Source organism: Danio rerio, chromosome 20 (genome assembly GCF_052040795.2).
Source record: "Danio rerio strain M-AB ecotype USA chromosome 20, GRCz13ab, whole genome shotgun sequence".
Taxonomy (NCBI): Eukaryota; Metazoa; Chordata; class Actinopteri; order Cypriniformes; family Danionidae; genus Danio; species Danio rerio.
The window spans coordinates 49,581,146-49,605,097 of record NC_141040.1 but is presented as its reverse complement, the minus strand read 5'-3'; the positions used below and the strand labels follow the sequence as shown (position 1 = coordinate 49,605,097).

Below are 23,952 nucleotides of genomic sequence, written 5' to 3'. Positions count from 1 at the left end.
CGAAAATTCAAAAAAGTCATTCGTAAATTTAAAATGTAATTTATAAATTCACAAATTCAATTAATAAATTGAAAATGCAATTCATAAATGCCCAAATCCAATTCTTAAATTCAAAACCCAATTCATAAATGCACAAATACAATTCGAAAATTCAAAACGCAATTCATAAATGCATAAATCCAATTCATAAATTCAAAACGCAATTTGTAAATTCAAAATAAAATTCATTAATGCACAAATACAATTCATAAAATAAACACAATTCATATATGTGCAAATCCAATTCGCAAATTCAAAAAGTCATTCGTATATTTAAAATGTAATTCATTAATTCACAAATTCAATTCATAAATTCAAAATGCAATTCATAAATGCGCAATTCCAATTTGTAAATTCAAAACACAATTCATAAATACATACATCCACAAATCCAATTCATAAAATCAAAACATTATTTAAAAATACACAAAACCAATTAATAATTTCAAAATCCAATTCATAAATGCGCAAATACAATTTGTAAACTTAAAACACCCTTAATAAATGCACAAATCCAATTCATAAATTCAAAACGCAGTTCATAAATACACAAATCCAGTTCATAAAATCAAAACGCTATTCATAAATACACAAATCCAATTCGTAAACTTAAAACATAATTCATAAATTCTCACATCCTATTCATAAATTCAAAATACAATTTACAAATGTGCAAACCCAATTGTAAATTCAAAACACAATTCATAAATATGCTAATTCAATTTGTATATTCAAAACACCATTCATAAATGCACACATCCAATTCATTTGGGAAAATATTTATAATTTTTACTTGTGAATTCACAAATTGTGTTTTCAATTTTAAAATTTAAATTTTATATTGGATTTTGTGTTTTTGAATTGTGCTTTCAATTTAAGAATTTTATTTTGTATTATGTGAATTGTGCTATGCATGCATGAGTTTTATTTCTGTAAACATATTATTTTTGAGACTGATCTGGCTCCATACTTTGAATGTATTGGAAAAAAATTTAAATTACACTGTAAAAAAATGCACAATCGATTTGTGTTTGGACAACATAAAGGAATTAAGTTACCTTATCAGTTTTTACAAATGTAACTAGATTAAACATAAAACAATTAAATTTCCCCCAAAAAAATCTAAAGCATTGTGTTGTTGCAGATTATTTTAAATAAGTAGTTTAAACAAGCAACAAACACCATTTTTAGAGTGCTGGGTTTCACACAATTCCTTCATGTTGTCCCAACACAAATTGATTAAGTTAACTTTATCGTTTTAAAAATTTAAGTGGATTTAAGATTGACATTAAACAATTAAGTTGTCCCAAAAAACCTAAAGAATTGTGTTGTTTCAACTTGTTTTAAATAAGTATTTTGAAGAAGCAGCAAATGTCATTTTCTTGAGTGTAGGAAATATATTTCAGGGGCAAAAGGAAACATTCATTAATATAATTACTCCAATTATGGATCATTTTCTTGCCTTTAGCACTAATTGATTGAATTTAAATATTTTTTTCCATTAGTTGAAACATTAAAAATTAAATAACTTGTTGCTTCTCAAGTAAATATCTTTATTTGTAATTTTGATTCTTTTACATTGCTAAATTTTTTTAAAAAGTACTTGTATAATAATTTATTAAATAATTTCAATATATTTTTTATACAATAAAAACTTTAGTATTGTAAAATATTATTAAAATTACAATTTTCAGCATCATTTCTCCAAGCTTTAGCTTCTCATAAACATTTATAAATCATTTTAATTTGTTGCTCGATAACTTTTTATTATTTCATGATTACTGTCCCGCTTTAAATTTTAGTGGAAACTTTGATTCAAACTAAATAAGAAGTTGATTTAAATATATAAACTTACATTATACTATCTTTTATCCAATGCAAGTTTTTGGACTAAAACAGATTTAAATCAGATCTCTTTCAATTTCTAAATCTCTATGAGTACACCCTTTATCACAAATCTCTTATTTGGATTAAGATTTTCTATAGGATGCATTACAATATTATATTTGTGCATATACATTAGATTAGTCAGTCTGGAGCTGATCTGACATAATAACGTATGATAACAGTCTAAAATAAGTACACTCAAATGTATATGTTAGGGGAAAATATTAAATAAAACATTTAAAAAGAGCAAAATTCAAGAGAAACCAAAAAGGTATCAGATTTTGTTGAAATTCAGTTTTCACAGTATTAAACATGAATTTAAATGTATTATCTTTCTATTTCTAAAGATGTTCGGTGACTAAATTATCATATTAATAAATATATCCCTTTAAGAAATCTGTTATGTTGAAGTGCACCAAAATATATTATCTATATTCACTGAGAAATTAATAAAAATATTCATTTTCAAAATGCGCTGTACTCAATTTTGTTGAGCACTGTGAGTAATATATATTGAGACCTAAAAATGTGTTGTTGGAAAAACAAAGAAATGAAGCTACATGCATGACCAGCGGCAGTGACGCTGTACGTGCTCAGGCCTTCAAACTCGAGCAGCGGTCGGTCGGAAAAACACGTTCGGGTCCGATGGATCCCAACGAAGTGCAGTGTTGCGTTGTGGCCCTGGAGCTATTCCTACTCCGACAGAGCTGCATTCATATCCATAAATTGCAGACGTGCTGTTAAGACACCGCCTGTGCATACGTGACAGGGAGCGAATCAGAGAAGGAACGACCTTTGACACACTAGTTCTGGTTTATTATTAATGAGAGAGAACCTTCAATTTTTAAAGATTTGTAATGTATTATATATGTAGGATCCAATTGCCACTTCAGAGGAAAAATCACCAGATATCATGTATGTGAATTCATACTTCGGGTTCGGTCAGGGAAAAAAAACAAAACTGGAGAATGTTGGGGGGTTTAAACATGCCCTCGAGCAGCTAATGCTTTCATTGGTTTATCTGATGATGCATACACAATATCAGGCAGCCTTTTCCAAAGGGAATATGCTTGGCGAAGTTTGCACGCATATTCTCATTTTTATTTACGTGATACCTTTTAACCTAACCATGCACAAAGAATGTTGATATAGTTACTGATCATCATAGCTCGCGGGATTTGAACTTGCAATCCCAGAATATCCAGCAGGAACATGCAAATTTACATTATTAATATGCAAATTATGACTTCATTTATTTCATGACTTCAAAAATTTAAATGTGACCTTAAGATGCACAATGTAAGAATGGGGTGATCGCTATTGATCACAAGTCTTAGGATTTAACCCCCGGCCATCAATTATGCAAATTATCCATCAGCTAGTATTTTAAGTTAATCTACAATGGCAGAATACTGCAGGACATTGATCACAGCTTGTGGGATTTGAACCTACAACCACCCAACATGCATACTGAGATTACTATATGAATTTTCGTTTTATTTACTTGATACTTTTGAACCTTTTTATGCACAAAGGAAGAATGATGATATACACTTGCTGGCCACTTTATTAGGTACACCTGTCCAACAGCTTGCTAACGCAAATTTTTAATCAGCCACTCGCATGGCAGCAACTCGATGCATTTAGGCATGCAGACATGGTCAAGATGATCTCATGCAGTTCAAACCGAGCATCAAAATGGGGAAGAAAGGTGATTTGCGTGACTTTGAACGTGGCATGGTTGTTGGCCAGACGGGTTGGTCTGAGTATTTCAGAAGCTGCTGATCTACTGGGATTTTCACGCACAACCATCTTTAGGGTTTACAGAGAATGGTCTGAAAAAGAGAAAATATCCAGTGAGCGGCAGTTCTGTGGGTGCAAATGCTTTGTTGATGAGGTCAGAGGAGAATGGCTAGACTGGATCAAGCTGATAGAAAGGCAACAGTAACTCAAATAACCACTCGTTACAACCGAGGTCTGCAGTAGAGCATCTCTGAAGGCACAACCTTGAGGCAGATGAGCTACAGCAGCAGAAGAACACACCGGGTGCCACTCCTGTCACCTAAGAACAGGAAACTGAGGCTCAATTCACACAGGCTCACCAAAATTGGACATTAGAAGATTGGAAAAACATTACCTGGTCTAAAGAGTCTCGATTTCTGTTGCAACATTCGGATGGTAGGGTCCGAATTTGGCATCATAAAAGCATGGATCCATGCTGCTTTTCAGGCTGCTGCTGGTGATGTAATGGTGTTGGGGATATTTTCTTGGCACACGTTGGGCTCATTAGTATCAATTGAGCATTGTGTCAAGGCCATAGCCTGCCTGGTATTGTTGCTGACCATGTCCATTCATTTACGACCACAGTGTACCCACCATGTCATAAAGCCTGAATCATCTCAGACTTCTTGAACATGAAAATGAGTTCACTTTACTCAAATGGCCTCCACAGTCACCAGATCTCAATCCAATAGAGCACCTATTGGATGTGGTGGAATGGGAGATTCGCATTATGGATGTACAGGTGAAAAATCTGCATCAACTACATGATGCTGTCATGTCAATATAGACCAAAATCTCTGAGGAATATTTCCAGTACCTTATTGAATCTATGCCACGAAGGATTAAAGCAGCTCTGAAGGCAAAAGTGGGTCCAACTTAGTATTAGTAAGGTGTACCTAATAAAGTGGCCGGTGAGTGTAGTTACGGATCATCACAGCTTGTGGGATTTTAACTTGCAATCATCCAACAGGAACATTCATTCATTTTCTTTTCAACTTAGTCCCTGTATTAATCAGGGGTCGCCACAGCGGAATGAACTGCCAACTTCTCCAGCATTTGTTTCACACAGTGGATGCCCTTCGAGCGCAACTCACTCATACACTCTCACATTCACACTCATACACTACGGCCAATTTAGTTTATTCAATTCACCTATAGCGCATGTCTTTGGACTGTGGGGGAAACCGGAGCACCCGAAGGAAACCCACACGAGCATGGGAGAACATGCAAACTCCACAAAGAAATGCCAACTGACCAAGACGGGGCTCAAACCAGTGACCTTCTTGCTGTGAAGCCATTGTGCTAATTGCTCAGATATTGCGATACATTTTATTTTTATGATTATTTGATAAAAGAAGTTCTAAATAATACCCTATTCTCTTTTTTATTTTTATAGGGAAGTAATTATAAAAGTTCATTATAAATGTATTTTATAATGTAATAAAAACTATGTAATCAAAAAAAATAAATAAATAAACTATGTACAGTAATGATGTAAGGCTGGAGTAATGATGAGGGGATTCATTCGGTCATTTTCCTTTGGCTTAGTCCTTTTATTCATCAGGGGTCGCCATAGCGGATAGAACCGCCAACTTTTCCAGCATATGTTTTTACGCAGTGGATACCCTTTCAGCTGCAACCCAGTACTGGGAAACACCCATACACTCTCACATTCACACACATACACTACGGCAAATTTAGTTTATTCAATTCACCTATACCGCATGTCTTTGGATAACCCAAGCCAAACACCAGGAGAACATGCAAACTTCACAGAAATGCCACAGAAAATTTTTTCAAGAGTTCACACTAAGCTGATGATTGATTATAAAGCGTGTTTGGCATGCTGTCCCAGGAGAGAGCCCTGATCTCATAAGATCCTCGAGCCCAGGGCTCCCTCCCGTTTGCAAGGCGAGAAAGGAGTTTGAGCTCAGGTAGATCTCGAGAACTCCCCTGCTGTAGTAGCTAATGAACAGATAGTGATTGCTCTTAAGAGATAACTACTTACATGGAGCATGTCTATGGTGCCGATTTGGATTAGTCAATTAACTTAAGTTGAATGTTTTTGGACTGTGGGAGGAAACCAGGGAACCCGGGGGAAACCAACATGAGCACGGCAGGGGCGCCCCAAAGGGGTAAACCCCAATATGATTTATTTATTGATATTATTAATTTAAATGTACTTACTTAAACTACAATATTTCAGTAAATAAATAAATAAATTTATAAATAAAATGCAGCCACTAAATTGGATTGATTAGAGCCTATTAACTATTATTATTTAAATGAAAAAGTTTTGTTTTATCTGATTGAAAACCACAAATCCTAAATAAATAGATGCATTTTGAAATCAGCTTTTCAGGATCTAGTTAATTTAGCAACTCCATTATTTTGCTGGTTGACTTAAAAGGGCCAAAATTCTTAATGATTTTGTGGGTGTATTTTGCAAAAAGGTACATCAACAGAAGAATATGTAATAATATATTGTGGCTCAAAAAGGAGCATGGATAAATGATAGTATTAGGGTATGTACTGTAAGTGTGTGTGTATATAGTAATGCCTTTTGTTCAGTTTGTTCATTTGTTTGGTTTATTAATTCTTTCAATAACCTTCATTAATTTTAGACATGGCATGTTCTGTATGGCATATAAAAAATACATGTATGTGAAAAATGCTTACCTGAAAGGTGTTTTTAAACTAAATATTTTAAACTAAATAAATTGTTATTTAGTTTGCACGTGTACTTGTGGCGCTGCGAAAAGGGGCGGGATTTAACAAGCTTATTAGACAATTAAAAAAAAGCGAGAGACTGCTCCATGTTTTAATTTTCAGAATCAGAATCAGTTTTATTGCCAAGTGTGCTTCACACACACACACAAGGAATTTGTTTTGGCTACAGAAGCTTCCAGTGTACGTAAAGTGACAAGTGACTACACAAAAAATGAAAAAAAAAAAAAAAAAAAAGATGAAAAACATTAATCAGAGATGCAGTTAGTCAAGAAATCTGTATGTTGAATTGTATGTACAGATTTGTTATAAATATACAGGTTATAAGGTGTTGTGTACAAATGTGAATGTAGAAAGTATTGCATTGTATATTGATATAAGGTGCTTTGCACAAGTGCGTATGAGAAAGTATTGACATATTTATTGCACAGTAGGGGGATTCTGTTTAGAGATGTCATATTGTGATCCCCGATTGGTCTCACGCAATCAAGTGATGCGATTTCGCAGGTCAGAGTTCACCAAGCTTGAACTTTGCACTGCAGCAACCTGCAAAACTTGACGCATGACCTTGCATTTCTGGTCTGACGCATTCTCGTGGGTATGAATGGAAGTATAGGAGGAAAAGCCCAGTGTGACAACAGATTTAGGGTATTTATAGTGGCTAAGAATTCGTCTGATTGATGAATTATAAATTGGATAATGTTGGACCAGCCCAACAATCATAAGCATGTGATCCTCTTGAAGTTAGTTTATAAATAAACTTCACTAAAATAGTAAAATTGTAATAACATTTCACAGTTTTTCACCAAATAACTTCAGCTTTGGGCAGAATGGGCTTCTGTTAAAACATTAACAAATCTTCCTGTTTACAAAGTTTTGACTAGCAGTGCGTGTACATAACAATAAAGCAATTTTAATGCCATTTTAACAACTAGAGCGTAAAGTGCACTAATGCACTGCACTTCCTCATTTCGCCAGCAGGTGTCGCCGCGTCTCCCGGAATCGCGCGCGCGGAGCTCACGGCGCTGTAAAAAAAAAGAAAGTGGGAGGCGCTTCCGAGGAGTAAAGTATCAGCTGGGAGAGACCGGAGCACATTCACTCGCTTCTCTGTGTGCGGACAGCATCTGTCAACTCACCACAGCGCGCAAAACAGCGAGAAACACACCTGCTACACACGCCAGAGGACACAGCATGCGATGAACGAGCCGCCCGCGCATCAGGAACAGCGTCCACATCTGAGGAACAACACGGACAGACGCCTGGCATCCCTGGATAACTCGGTTTGGAGGTGAGGATGATGGTGATGATGATGGCAGATCTACGCGTTTATTGTATGGAGCTTCACTATTATGTCACGTGCGCGTTCTGGTGGCAGATTGGCACACGCCAGGCGCTCGCGTTTTGGTGAAGGTGTTTGTGCGCACGCCATTCCCTTTCTGCTGGATTTGTGGAGAGTATAAAAAAAACTTCCTAGTGGGAATTAATGGATTGGGTCACTTTGGAGCACATGGATGATGCTTTTGTTTTTTGGTCCTGGATACTCCTTGTGGTTTGGCCTGAGACGCTGGAGGTTTACCTGAGAGGGAGAGTTTTAGTTTCACACCTTAAGTGAACCTGAAGTCTGTGGTTGCTTCAATAAACCTGTGTGGACAGCGTTTTGTTGTTGATATGGACAGGTTGTGGTCTTAAATGCTGTCTAGGAGTAGGTTTTGAGACGCAACCACTGATCACCTGAGTCAGGTATTTGTTTACAGTAGGTCTCGTCGATTTCGCTTATATGTTTGTTTACAATTAATGACAGATTTTGAGCTTTGTTTGATCGCCTTTTGCTAAGTCAGCGTTAATGTAGATGGATATTGTTAAAAAGCAGGTCATTTACAATGTCCTCGGTTGATCCTTGCACTTGTACAGTAGATGTTTATGTTAGCTTAGTGAATGGTGCTCTGTAAAAATAGCGAAAGCAGCCACCTATATAATAATCTTTGATTATAATTACATATATTGAACGATACGTGCAATATATTGTGCAGTAGATATTTATGTTTGCTTAGTGATGGTTTCATGCTATATAAGACGAACGGAGCCAGCCAACGTTGTATACGTTGTCATTATAAAACTACACATACAGAGAGTTTTTAATAGAGCATAAAACGAAACAAATATCAACATCTACTGTACAACCATAAATTATGACATTTGAAAATACTTTTACGGAAAATAATAACATGATATCGATTAAAATAAAAATATCATAATATATACATTAAAATATAGACCATTTCAATATTGAGGTAAAGTATTATATTCGCACATTCAGACTTTCTCCTTAATCATTTAATTTCAGAAAATGATTCTTTGCACATACTAAATAGTGAAATCATATAATCAGCCAATGAAAATCAAAGTACAACATTACTTGGTCAAATAAATAGTGCCAATGTTGTTCTAGAGTCATACTTACATGTGATTCCAGACTGAATATTTATGGTAAACAGTATAGGGAGCGAGTCACAAGTTGTCATTAAACGAATGTGGTAATATAAAACCAACTTTACCTCAATCATTTCTGTGTGGTGATGACATTGGCTCGTAAACATGTCCTGCTTCTTGTCAAACTATTTTATAACTGTAACAAGAGGCGACTCAGTCATAACTTTACATCAAAATAGCGATCATAACATTATTTATCAATATGTTGAACTTATTGGATTTTGGAAGATATGTAAATGAAAAATGTAATTTTTTTAGGACTGTTGTTATTGTTTACATCCCTCAAAATGGTCTATAAAAAGGGGTAAACACCCTAAAATGTTAATGTGAACTTAAAGAAAATAAATACAGACTTGATGCATGATAATATTTTTGTTTTGCATTTCAGGTCCGTCATTTTTCTTTATATAATTAAACTGAAATGCATAAAAAGTAACAGTCGATATACAGTTGGTCAGAATTATTAGCCCCCCTGTATTATTAGCACCCCTGTATATTTTTCCCCCAATTTCTTTTTAACGGAGAGATTTTTCAACACATTAATAAACATAATAGTTTTAATAACTTATTTTAAATAACTGATTTATTTTGTCTTTGCCATGATGACAGTAAATAATATTTGACTAGATATTTTTCAAGACACTTCTATACAGCTTAAAGTGACATTTAAAGGCTTAACTAGATTAATTAGGTTGACTAGGCAGGTTAGCGTAATTAGGCAAGTTATCGTATAACGATGGTTTGTTCTGTAGACTATCGAAAAAATTTATAGCTAATAGGGGCTAATAATATTGACCTTAAAATGGGATTAAAAAATTAAAAACTGCTTTTATTCTAGCTCAAATAAAAGAAATAAGACCTTCTTAAGAAAAAAAAAATATTATCAGACATACTGTGAAAATTTCCTTGCTCTGTTAAACATTGTTTGGGAAATATTTAAAAAAGAAAAAAAAATCTGACTTCAGCTGTATATATAGAGTATATATTGAATATATAAGATCAAATTTGACACATAAGCACATACATATTTAATTAACATGTAAACTGTTATCCAAAACAAAATTTTTTGGCGTTTATGTCATGCATATCAATGCAAAATTCTTTACTTTTCATGTTGCAAACCCTCGAAATCCTTTGAAATAAGAGTTCTAACTAAACTCTGCATGAACAGTACATCTTCAGGAGACCTGAATTGCGTTTTCTCCCCCCGCCATGCATGTCTTTATTGATTGGAACAATATCATAAGGGAGACTGTTACAGTAGGAAGGTTTTGTTGAACCCGTAGGCTATTATGAATACCCAAACAGCCTGTTCTGATTTGTAATTTCTATTTTTTTACACCAAGTAAACAAACACAATCTGAATTTCCAGGCAGCATCATAGCACTATTACATATAGTCAAATCGATTGCATGTGCAACATCCATGCATGCATTTATAACACAGTCCAGCATTATCTCAGAGGTCAGCTTGTCTTTTAATGAAAACATGTATCACTACATGCATGTATTCATTCGTCGGGCTGTCATATGTTCTCATGCACGTCGCGTCAGTCTCGGTGGAATAGCAGCGCTGTCATGTTCGCAGGGACATTGATAACATTGGCAGATGTATCAGGTAGCAGCTTGAAACATGCTCCCGGATTAAAGGCTTACGTTTTTTTGGACGCCAATCGTACTACATGCACGCATCTCGTCACTGTTTTGACACTTCCAGTAGTACGGAAGATTAGAGAAATATGGCTGACTGTAGGCAAAAGTGAAGGCTGGACTGTGTTTTGCTTTTTTCCGGCTGCACATTTGCGGTCCTAGTCGTGTCAGTCCATCCCTGTTCGCTCAAAAATCAATATGTTTTGAAAGCCATAGCGCACACATGAATAAAGGAAGAACAAAAGAGGTTTTTTGGCATTGGCAGTGCTAATGTTTTCAGAATTGTAGACTTTTCGGAGCAAAGCTTTCTGCAAGCCTCTGTTTCTTTCTTAAAGAAGGCAGTGCGGCTTTATTATTTGCAGGATACAGAGCCCTTCTGGCTGTGTTGTTATGAATCTTGTACAGGTGAGGTTTTACAGCTCATTTCAGATTGAGAGCATTGAGATATCTCGAGAACTAAGGACAGATCTCCAGCCGCTACGTTGCATAATTTCACACATCGTTTTTTTAGCATGGTTGTTTTCTGCGCATTATCTCTCGTGACCTCAGACGAACTCGCTGTGAAAATTATAGGTTTGTGTGTGTATCACAATTACGTTTGTGTCATGCGTGTTGATGTAGCATTGATATGATATAAATCATGTAGGGCTGCACAATATATCGTTTCACTCTTAAAATCAGCATTTGCAATAGACACATCGCAGGATCTGAAATGTGGAGTCAGGATTATAGTCGACCAGGAGCCACTGTTGAAAGAAAGCATGTGATTTACTGTTACACTTTACTGTAACTTCACGAATTGACTCAGTATTTTATCGTTTGCATGTGTTTTTAAGGTCTATGACTGTGGAAGCAGTCCGAGCCATTTTATTTATTATATTTTATGCAGATGTACTGGTCTACAAAATGATCCCAATCAATCTAAAACTGCTAATTCTTTCTAAATGGAGCCATTCAAGTCGTTTGGGCAAATTCAACGTCTTGTCCGTAATTTTTTAATTTTTATTTATTTTATTATTTTTTTTAGTATTGTGAAGATGAATCCGGATGTTTGCTTTTTTTTTGTGATAGTCTGCTGAAATGAAGGTGTCACAGAGCCTGTTTGCATTTTTTTTGATTGTGTATTGGTAAAAATAATCCATAATAAGAATAATAAAAGCACAACACAGTGGCTCAGTGGTTAGCAGTGCTCCGAGTGCTCCAGTTTCCCCCACAGTCCAAAGACATGCGCTATAGGTGAATTGTTTGTGTGTTTGTGTTTGTGTGTGTGTTTGTGTGTTTGTGTTTGTGTGTGTGTGTGTTTGTTTGTGTGTGTTTGTGTTTGTTTGTTTGTGTGTGTGTGTGTGTGTGTGTTTGTTTGTGTGTGTTTGTGTGTGTTTGTGTGTGTTTGTGTTGTGTGTGTGTGTGTGTGTGTGTGTGTGTGTGTGTGTGTGTGTGTGTGTGTGTGTGTGTGTGTGTGTGTGTGTGTGAGTGAGTATACTAATGTTTCCCAGTTCTAGGTTGAGGCTGGAAGGGCATCTGCTGCCTAAAACATATGCTAGAATTGTTGGCGGTTCATTCCGCTGTGGCAACACCTGATAAACAGGAGACTAAGTCGAAGAAAAAATAAATGTTTGCCAAATTCTACTGAAACCAAAGCCAGTTTGCAGTCTTTTGCTTGTGTGTTGCACTCAAAACTTACTTATTTAAAATAAGCTGAATCAACTCAATTCTTATTTTCTTATTATAATTTTTTTTTTTTTGGGGGGGGGGGTAACTTTAATTATTTTATGTTTAACCCACTTAAATTTGTAAAAACAATTCAGTTAACTTAATTAATTTGTATTGAGACAACAATTGTGTGGCAACCAGCATTGTCTTACAGCGTGGTAAACATAATAAATAATAATAGTAGCACTTCACAATAAGGTTGTATCAGTTAATATTAGTTAATGCATTTAACATGAACAAACAATGAACAATACATTTATTACAGTATTTGTGCATGTTTGTTAGCGTTACTTAATAAAAATGCAATTAGTTCATTGTTGGTTCAGGTTAACTCATGGCACATTAACTAATGTTACCAAGCACAAATTTTAATGAGGTATTAATATATGTAGAACAATGATTAATTAGTAAAGTAAATTAGTAAAACATGAGCTTCACTGTATTGTTTGCGATTTTCGTTGCTCAGTCAATACACTTATGCAACAGCTTTTACTGTTAATTAGATAGAAATAAAAAAGCATTATTTTAATGATTGTAATTTAATTAATAACTTTTAGTAATTTCGCGATTTAAAATTTTTTTTAGTTGTTTTTTCAGTTTTCATAGTGTGTTCATATACAATAAATTAACTTTAGTAAATCAGCTGTTGCAAAATAAACTGTGATTACAATAGCAATATTCTACTAAAATAATAGTGTTACAGATACTAGAAAAACATTCGGTATGCGATATTGTTGCAGAGTGTTGTAGTAACGATATTTCCTATGATATTACTAACTTTAAAAAACGCTATTTTGGCAGTAATATTTAAATTCATTGCAATAATTTATTTACAGTCAGTTCAGTTACATATATGCAATTAACTCAAATATGATCTTCACTGTATTGTCTTCACTGTATTCTACTGTATTGTATTGCTATCTTTTTTTTTTTTCGCTTGCACAAATAATACACTTATACAACTTTTGGGTGTGTGACAGTACAGCTGTTACTGTTATTTTGATAGAAATAAAAACAAAATGAATTTGATGTGTTATCACGTCAAGTAATCACACTTTTTTATTATTATAAGAAAATGTATCTATAATAAATTAGTACACTGACTGTGGTAAAATAAACCGTGTGCATTTGTACTTGCAATCATTTTGTTGGAAGAATTTTTCTTAAATGGCATCATATATTGCTATTTATATTTGTGTGTGTGTGTGTGCGTGTATAAGGGCTGCACAATATTGGAAAAGACTGACATTGCAATGTCAATGTTTACTTCGATATACAGTATATTGGAATATAAATGACTTGAATAGCTTGTAAAGAATTCATAATTTTAGATCAATTGGGATGATTGTGTAGGGGAGCATATCTACATAAAATATAATTATAAAATGACAAGCATAATTAAATACAACATATAATAATAATAATAGTAGTTATAATAATAATGATAATATTATTATCACTGTATCGTTTTAATTGAGTTAATAATTATAATATATTTAATTAGTCTTTAAGCTACACAGTTTTCATTTGTTGTGCCCAAATGGCTCAAGTTTGCTTCAAATTCTTACAGTCAAGCCTTAAAAACACATTCAAATAATACACTTTCACTTTAAGGTTAAACTTTGTAATTACTCCACTATGTTGTAACTGTAATGTCTGGTCAACTTTAATCCCAAATGCACTGCAGATCCATGACTATTGCAGACTTGCACGTTTTTACTGATGCTGAAACATTATATTGTGCAGTCCTTATATATATAATGTGTGTGTGTGTGCGTGCAATATACAGTTGAAGTCAGAATTATTAGCCCCCCTAAATTATTAGACCGCTTGTTTATTTTTTCCCCAATTTCTGTTTAAGGGAGAGCAGATTTTTTCAACACATTTCTAAACATAATAATTTTAATAACTCATTTCTATTAACTGATTTATTTTATCTTTACCATGATGACTGTAAATAATATTTTACTAGATATTTTTAAGACACTTCTACACAGCTTAAAGTGACATTTAAAGGCTTGACTAGGTTAATTAAGTTCACTAGGCAGGTTAGGGGAATTAGGCTAGTTATTGTATAACAGTGGTTTGTTCTGTAGATTATCGAGAAAATATATAGCTGAAAGGGGCTAATAATTTTGTCCCTAAAATGGTTCATAAAAAATTAAAAACTGCTTTTATTCTCGCTGAAATAAAACAAATAAGACTTTCTCCAGAAGAAAAAATATTATAAGACATACTGTGAAAATGTCCTTGCTCTGTTAAACATCATTTGGGAAATATTTAAAAAAGAAGAAAAAAAAATTCGAACGGGGCTAATAATTCTGACTTCAACTGTATATATGCAATATATATATATGCAATATATATTATATATATATATATATATATATATATATATATATATATATATATATATATATATATATATATATATATATATATATATATATATATTTATTTATTATTTAAGATAAAAAAAGAAATATTACATACTGATAGCATTGGCCATACACACCCCTCTCCCCTTCCTCTTTGCATTATAATTATTATAGTTTTTACATGTAATTCGTTTCCTGCAGTGCAGGCCCTATACATTGCATAATTTCACACATCTTGTTTTTTTAGCATGGCTGTTTTATGTGATGCATTATCTCTTAGGACCTCATATGACCTGACTGTAAAGTATAGGTTCATGTATATATACTGTAAAAAAATCTGGTGTTAATGCGAGTCGTCGCATGTTGATAATATAAAAATAAGCATGCATGTGTGTCGTCTTTGACATTTTGAGGATGCTTGCTTCTGCTTTGTTTGTGAACTCGCGGTGAAGCTGACTTGAGAGCAAGGTTTTCTCCCTTTAGCATCCTGCTCTTTTTATTTGTGCTTGTGCAATGGTAATGAAAGCAGATCCTAATTTGGAAGATCGACGCTGCGTTTTGAGTCGGCAGGATTGTGTCGAACATCTGTCACCAATGTCATTCGTCATGTTATTTTCGTCTTGCGCCGCCAAGGCAAATCTTTATTAATTAGCTGGGCTTGAGGTGTTGTTTGTGGTTTGATAAATTACCTGTCGGCTCCGAATGTTTTGTTGTGAATTCGTTAATGCCTGCTAAACCAAATGACAAAAGCGTTAGTCAAATAAAGCAGTTGATGCAAATGTTGCTGAATTTGGTTGGACCGTTATGAGGAAAGAACTGGTTTTGTTGGTTGCATAATTAGTTTACATCCATGATGTTAAACCTGATGAAGTGCTGAATGTCTCTGTATGTGTTTTCACATGTAAAATCCAGCTCTCTTTATTTAGTTTTATAATGAACTAACTGCACACTTGGCAGCTCAGCTCTTTTGATAAGAGTGTGTTCACTTGTGTAGCTCAGCATTAAGCCAGAAATAAACAGTATAGACTCACTGGCCACTTTATTAGGTACACCCTACTAGTAGCAGGTTGGATTTGGCCTTTGGAATTGTGTTAATCCTTCGTGGCATAGATTCAAGAAGGTAATATTCCTCAGAGATTTTGGTCCATATTGACATGATAGCATCACGCAGTTGCTGCAGATTTGTCGGCTGCACATCTATAATGCGAATGACCCGTTCCACCACATCCCTCTATTGCAGTGGTTCTTAAAGTGGGGGTCGTGACCCCTGGAGGAGTTGCGGGCCAATAAAAAGGGGGGTCGCCTGGTGATTTCCAAAAATCTATTTGTTTTTATGAAACCATAAGAATTACCATATTTTATCATTTATCATGTCATTTATAGTTATTATATAGTTACTATAGTAGCTTATAGTTACTAGTTCTATTGGATTGCGTCCCCTGGGGTTATTGCATTATATTAAAGACACAGCAACAGCGTCAGATGCAGCAGATTGATTTTATAACACCAGGTTAAACTTTCTGGCCAATTTACAGCACTGACATTCATTTAAAAAAATAAATCAAGAATAGACTTGGGTCTATGGTGTGCGTGCGCACCATTGCATGCAGGGTTTCTGTATTTATAACCACCTCAGAGGATATTGGGGGTCGAGAGTCACTGGCAATGTCATTTTGGGGGTCGCGGGTTGAAAAGTTTGGGTTAAACATGGTAACTGTGGATGCCATTTGAGTACAGTTAACTCTGGTTTCTTGAACATAACAATGTCTCAGATGATTCACGCTTTAGTCGTCATCAAAAGATGGGTACACTGTGGTCATAAAAGGATGGACATGGTCAGCAACATTACTCTGGTTGGCTGTGGCGTTGCCACAATGCTCAATTGGCTCTAATTTGCCCAAAGTGTGCCAAGAAAATATCCCCCACACCATTACACCACCACCACCAGCTTGAACCGTTGACACAAGGTCAGATGGATCCATGCTTTCATGTTGTTGACGCCAAATTCTGACCCCACCATCTGAATGCCTCCGCATAAATCGAGATTCATCAGACCAGGCAACATTTTTCTAATCTTCTATTGTCCAATTTTGGTGAAGGTGTGCGTTTGTGCCCACATAATTGCCGCTCACCAGATATTTTCTCTTTTGCAGATTATTCTCTGTAAACCCTAGAGATGGTTGAGCGTGAAAATCCCAGTAGATCAGCAGTTTCTGAAATACTCAGACCAGACTGTCTGGCACCAGCAACCATGCCACATTCAAAGTCACTTGAATCACCTTTCTTCCCCATTCTGATGCTCAGTTTGATCTACAGCAGGTTGTCTTGACCATGTCTACATGCCTAAATGCTTTGAGTTTCTGCCATGTGATTGGCTGATTAGTAGTTTGCATTAACGAGCAGTTGGACATAAATAAAGTGGCCGGCGAGTGGATGGGATTAAATTACATCAGTAATCAACATTTTTGACGCAACTAATTTATGAATGATTTTCCATCAACTACATTAAACAGAATCACTTTATTAACAGTGAATAAAACACCCTGCTTACTGGAGTTCAACATTAAATTGACTAATGTGAGGAAGGGGAGGGGGAACTCAACTGTTTCTAAATGAATTTGTTGCCCTTGTTTTTTTTTCCTGCTTACATGATTATTTCACGTATACACACAATGCGATTTTATTTTTTATTAATTCTTTGGGAGGGAACAACCCTCAAATAGGGGGGACACATCCTCTCTGGCATCAAAAAGGCATTTGCTCCCACAGAACTGCCGCTCACTGGATATTTTCTTTTTTTCAGACCATTCTCTGTAAACCCTAGAGATGTTTGTGTGTGAAAATCCCTGTAGATCAGCAGCTTCTTAAATACTCCGACCAGCCCGTCTGGCTATCGAATCAGCAAGTTTACATTGATGATATGAAACCTTATTAAGTCAACAACATGCGAGGTCAAGTGAACACCTTCATTTATTTGTCTGCTCTCAGAGAACCGTCAGAAATGGTTCAAAGGGTTTTTGTTTTTTAATATTGCGCATGAAATGTTCCATCTACCTTTCAGATGTCTCTGTTATGTTTTCTTTAGAATCAAACCAGACAGCTTTACGCTAAAAAAAGCGACCTTTATTTTTTTAAAGAGACAAAAATTGATTGTTAAATATGGAGCAACAACAGTTTTTTGTGTTTTATTTTGGTTTGAACCATGCCACGTTCAAAGTCACTTAAATCACTTTTCTTCCCATTCTGATGCTCGGTTTGAACTGCAGCAGATCGTCTTGACCATGTCTACATGCCTAAATGCATTGAGTTGCTGCCATGTGATTGGCTGATTATAAATTTGCATTAATGAGCAGTTGGACAGGTGTACCCAATAAAGTGGCCGGTGAACGTACAGCCCTGGTTCCTTTGGATGTTCCCCCTGGGATTTACGCCTGTGTCCACAGTACAGCAAAAATAAAAAACTGCAGAGTTTTTGTCTTTTTTCTAGTTTAAAAATCCATAAACTCTAAAATGTTTTTTCAGAGATGAAAAGTATTTTTCCTTAAAGTAAAATAATAATTAAAAATCATTATTTAAATCATTTTTATTCATTAAAATAACAAGAGTTTTTCCTTAAAACAAGCTAAAATATTTGCCAGTAAAATATTCTTGTTTTTGATTTTTCTGTCATATTTATTTGCTTGATTTAATGAAAATCACTTCACTTTGAAATTTTCTTAAAAAAAAAAAAAAAATTGAATTTTAAGTTTTGAGTTTTGAGAATTTGTAGATACAAACAAGAAACAAGACAAAATCTCTATGTTGGAAAAGCATTTATTGCCGTGCCTGCTATCATGAAGTCTGAACCTAAAGTAGTGAACTAAAAAATCTGACCAAAATGTGTGACAAGCTTCCATCAGCATGATGAGATGACATCAAGGTCAGCTCACCATGCAAAATCTTTACCAAACCCCTGCCTCCCCCTCTCTCTTTCTCTCCCCCTCTTTCTCTGTCTATACATGTATGTGTGTTGCCAGATATCAAATATTAAATCCCCCAATCAGAGCTTTTCAATTAACAATTATATTTTTGTTGTACATTTTCTTTAATCTGGCAACTGTGTGTATTCGCTTTCTCTAATGCCTCATTCACACTAACACTGTGTCCTAACCACATGCATCTTGGCACTGCGATGTGATAAATGCTATGTTTTCAATGTTAAAACGAGAATTATTTTTTATTATTAATAAAAATAGTTGGCGGTTCATTCCACTGTGATGTAAAGACTAAGCTGAAGGAAAATGAATTAATTTTCATTGTATTTTTTATAAATATTTTTAATATTATTTTTGTTTCTTCTTATTATATTTTTGGTTGCTGATTCATGGAGCATTTGACAAGACTGCATATTTACTTTAATTTTCATTAAAGGTGTACAATTATTATTAGTTTTATATCTGAGTTTTTACTAGTTTTAAAAATCACAACTTTTGCTAAGCGGGCTAATTTACACGACGGTCAAAAGGTTTGTAGTCAGTTTTTTTCCATGTTTTTTTTTTAGGAAAATGATTCTGTTCATCAAGGCGACATTTATTAAATGTAAAATAAATGAAGTATTTAAAAAACCTTTTAAAGAACTTCTTTCTTATTGTATGTAGTTTCAAATGAAATAATTACTCCAGTCATCATTATTGCTTTTAATGCTAAAAATATTAATAATAATAACAACAATAATTTGCCTCACAGCAAGAAGGTTGCTGGTTTGAACCTCAACTGGGCCAGTTGGCATTTCTGTGTGGAGTTTGCATGTTCTCCCCGTGTTCACGTGGGTTTCCTCTGGGTGCTCTGGTTTCCCCCACAGTCCAAAGACATGCGTAACAGGTAAATTGAATAAACTAAATGGGCCGTAGTGTACGTAAGTGTGTGCAAGAGTGTGTGGGTGTTTCCCAGTGTTGGGTTGCAGCCGGAAGTGCATCTGCTGCTTAAAATATATGCTGCATAAGTTGACCGTTTATTCTACTGTGGCGACCCCTGATTAACAAAGGGACTAAGCCGAAAAGAGAATGAATGAATAATAATAATTAATATTGGAGTGATTTCTGTAGGATCATGTGACGCTGAAGACTGGAGTAATGAAGCTGAAAATTAAGCTTTAAAATCAGTGGAATTATTGATTAAATTAAAATATAAACTACTTTTGAACAGTAATTTTATAGACAACATTTTTACTGTATTTTTATTAAATAAATGCAGCTTTGGTGAGCAGGAGAAGCTTATTTAAAAAAATGTAATTATCTTAAATTATCTTACATTTATCTTACATCATATGCAATGTGTTTAATGTAAAATATCACACGTTGTTTTTGTATCATCGCTTATTGAATTGTGAAGTTGTTGTTATCAGGTAATAGGGTTTTTTATGACAAAACTCGAACAATGTTATGTGATGCAGCTGGACTTAATTTGCTTGTTGTGTGTGTGTGTGTGTGTGTGTGTGTGTGTGTGTGTGTGCGTTTACCTGGTATTTTTATTAGTTAAGAACTCGTGAAGGGCTTATAAAATGTGTTAAGGATTTTAAACGGTTCCAGGAATTCCTCCATCACACACAAACATACAGATGAAGTCAGAATTATTAGCCCCTCTTTGATTTTCTTCTTCTTTTTAAAAATATTTCCAAAATGATGTTTAACAGAGCATGGAAAAAGTCACAGTATGTCTGATATTTTTTTCTTGTGGAGAAAGTCTTTTTTTTTTTTTTTCTTTGTCTTGAATAGAAAGCAGTTTTTAATTTTTAAAAATTCATTTTAAGGTCAAAATGATTAGCCCCTTTAAGCTGTATTTTTTGATAGTCTACAGCAGTGGTTCCCAACCTTTTTTTGCCTGAGACCCTCTTTTTCCCCGAAAAATATTACAAGGCCCCCCTCCGCTCATAAACGTTTGCAGTAATGATGACAAAGAATGTTTTCAAACAAACAGTATGTTTATTACTATATCTAGATATGTTAATAAACAAATAATAGTTTATAGGGAGAAGTTTTATTTATGGAGAAAAGTACAAAGGACTGCAGTATTTGTGTTTGTCTGAGTAAATTAGTCTTACCGAAATTCTATACAAGCTGAAGCTAATCGGTCAATTCTTGTCACGTGACTCGCGGTGGGCTCACGGCCCGGGATTCATTGATTCGATTGCGCGTGCAAGCGGCGCACCTCCATTGCAAACAAACTTGTGCGAACTCTAGAAATACGCAATATGCGAACGTCCCCTAAAAGGCTGCCGTCACTTGCAATCTCCATCAGTTGATCTTCTTGCACAGTCATGGTGGATTCACCTGATTTGTTAAAAAGTGGGTTGTGGATCTATTCCTTTGTCAGTTCACAGGTCCTTCACTTGGCCTTTTCCCCGCAGCAAAGAAAACTTCCTAAAGATGTCTGTCGCTTACTCATTTTGTTGCTTTTGGGTTAAATTTGGCCGCCAAAGTGACAGAGATGTTAGCGAGAGAATACAGTCATTTTTCAAAATAAAAGACTTTTTGAAAATAAAAGATCGTTCAGACTCGGATAATAAATAAAACAGAAATAATTAATGATTTCTTGCCCGGTACCAATTGATCCACGCACGAACTAAGATGAACTAAGGCAACATGATCATTCTCCTAATTGTCCACTGCTAAGATTGTTTTTTAAATATGACGCAACCCCCCCACAAAGCTCGCTGAGGCCCCCTTGTGGGCCGAGACCCCCCTGTTGGGAACCGCTGGTCTACAGAGCAAACCATCGTTATACAATAACTTGCCTAATTACCCTAACCTGCCTAGTTAACCTAATTAACCTAGTTAAGCCTTTAAATGTTAATTTAAGCTGTATAGAAGTGTCTTGAAAAATATCTAGTAAAATATTATTTACTGTCATCATGGCGAAGATAAAATAAATCAGTAAAATAATAAATTATCAAATAATAAATAGTAAAAAAATTAATTATAAAATAATAATTATTAGAAATGAGTTATAAATTATGTTTAGAAATGTGTTGAAAAAACCTTCTCCCTTAAACAGAAATTAGAGAAGGAAAAAACAAAAAAACAAATAATTCAGGGGGGCTAATAATTCTGACTTCAACTGTATATCTACTGCAAGAAGACGCGTTTCTTTGTGAAACTGTAATGGCCAAGGATGTGACTGAGGAAAAAGAAGGCATGCTTAAGAATTCTGTTCTTTCTATGCGCACGCGTTGTGACATCATATCCTGCTTTAGGTTCATTTACAAGCTTCCTTACTGGAAGTCTTTCTTCTTAGCTGATAAAAAAAGTGTGATGTTACTTAATAAAATTATTGTAGAAAATACTGTGAAAAATTCTTAGCTCTGATGAGCATCATTTGGGAAATATTTGAAAAAAAAAATTTATTCTGGCTTCAACTTTATATGTAGTTTTCTACATTGTTGTGCTTATTTCGAAAGCATGCATCACTTTGCGGTCAGTAATGCGTCTCATATCTAACATCTGTCACGCAACTCATTCGTCAAGTTATTTTCATTTTCGTGTTGCCAAGGCAAATCCTTATTAATTAGCTGGGCTTGAGGTGTTGTTTGCGGTTTGATAAATCACCTGTCTGCTCTGAATGTTTTGTTGTGAATTCCTGCTAAACCAAATGACAAAAGCGTTAGTCAAATAAATGAGCAGATGCTAATATTGTTGAATCTGGTGGTGCTTTGCGGTGTTGTTTTTGCCGGCAACCTAATCAGCGAGTTTACATTGATGATATGAAACCTTATTAAGTCAACGGCATGCGAGGTCATGTAAACAGCCTCATTTATTTGTCTGCTCTCAGAGAACGGTCAGAAATGGTTCAAAGGGTTTTTGTTTTTGAATATTGTGCATGAAATGTTTTATCTGTCTGTCAGACGTCTCTGTTATGGTGTCTTCAGAATCAAACCTGACAGCTTTACGCTAAAAAAAGCAGCCTTTGTTTTATTTTAAGAGATAAAATTGATTGTTTTTGATGTTTAAACTGGAGCAAATACAGTTTTGTGTGTTTTATTTTGGTCCGGATGCAAATATGTTGACGCCGTCTGTTATCTCAACCTGGGTGAGAAAAAAACAATCTGTTTATTTCTGTAATTAAGATGGGATCCCAGCACGTTTTAAAAAATGAATTAATTTATTCATTATATTTTCGAGTGGGGCACCTTTGGTATTCTTGGCACAGTAGGTGCCATAAGCAAAATATGAAATTTTATAACACATATTTTTTTTGTTTTTTAAAATAGTGTGTTGCTTGTTGTGATATCACAGACACATTTGGGGTCAGAAGGATTTTATTTGTAAAGAATGAATGCTTTTATTTAATATGGATGCCTTCAAATTGACTTAAAAACTTAACAAAATGCAATAAAAAACAACCCATGCTCATTCTGAAAATGTACCCCTAAATACATTTCTGGAGAGTGTCAAATACCTCCCAGGATGTATGTTTTTTTTTTGTTGTTGCTGTTTTTGTTTTTAGCGAATCCACCAGAGAACGCTGTGTACACTTTCATATCTCAAATTTCGTTTGCGAGTGCGATTCACGACTGCTCCGCGCATAAATCCACCAGAGTCCACTGTCAACTGATTTACTGACTGACTGACCGATTGACTTACCCACCGTCCTCCTTCCCTAAATCCAACCAATAGTGTTTTCAAAAGCAACAATTGACCAGTGCCCACCCACTTCTCTAAACCCAGTGACCGTTTTCAAAAGCAATCCAGATCAAGAAAAGCCCTCACCTGATTTTACCACGTTTTCAGATTTTCTCACATTCTTACCCTGTTGTTAACTTGCTTATTGACAATTTCTCTGGTGACAGCGGAAAAGCTTTCCATACGGAGGTAAGCAGTCAGCTGGTAAGAGCAAAAAGGAACGGCGTCATACTGCCCCGTAGCATTCATTTTAAAAATGAAATGCAGCCATACGTACCTCTGGCTACATAATTTGCAATATCCAAAAATGTATACAGGGATACGTTTTTAGAATGAGCCTATGTTGAATAAAAACATTTTTATTATTATTACCTTGTTTACCTTATTATTTAAGTTTACCTCATTATTATTATGTTTTAATAAACTCTTTAATTATCAATGAGTTCTAAACAATATTAAGATATAAAAACGATTCTTTTTGAGCAACAAATTAACATTTTAATGATTTATGGATCTTGTAATACTAAAAACGAATTATGCTTAATTCACCTTAATGCATCACACAAGTATTTGACTACAGTTACAACTGTTTTTTTTGTTTCTTTTTTTTTTTGTTGCATTTTTGCTTTTAAA

The 23,952-nt window shown here is 34.7% G+C and overlaps 1 protein-coding gene across 2 annotated transcripts in view; it reads left to right on the top strand.

Annotated features, from left to right (window-relative positions):
• Positions 1-7,523: 7,523 nt before the first annotated feature.
• The window catches only part of klhl29 (kelch-like family member 29), a 611,610-nt gene continuing 595,181 nt past the window's right edge, over positions 7,524-23,952 (top strand). For both annotated transcript variants that reach the window (XM_087298740.1, XM_087298739.1), the window contains exon 1: positions 7,524-7,723. The gene's annotated coding sequence lies outside the window, so the exon portion shown is untranslated. The remainder of the gene's footprint in view (positions 7,724-23,952) is intronic.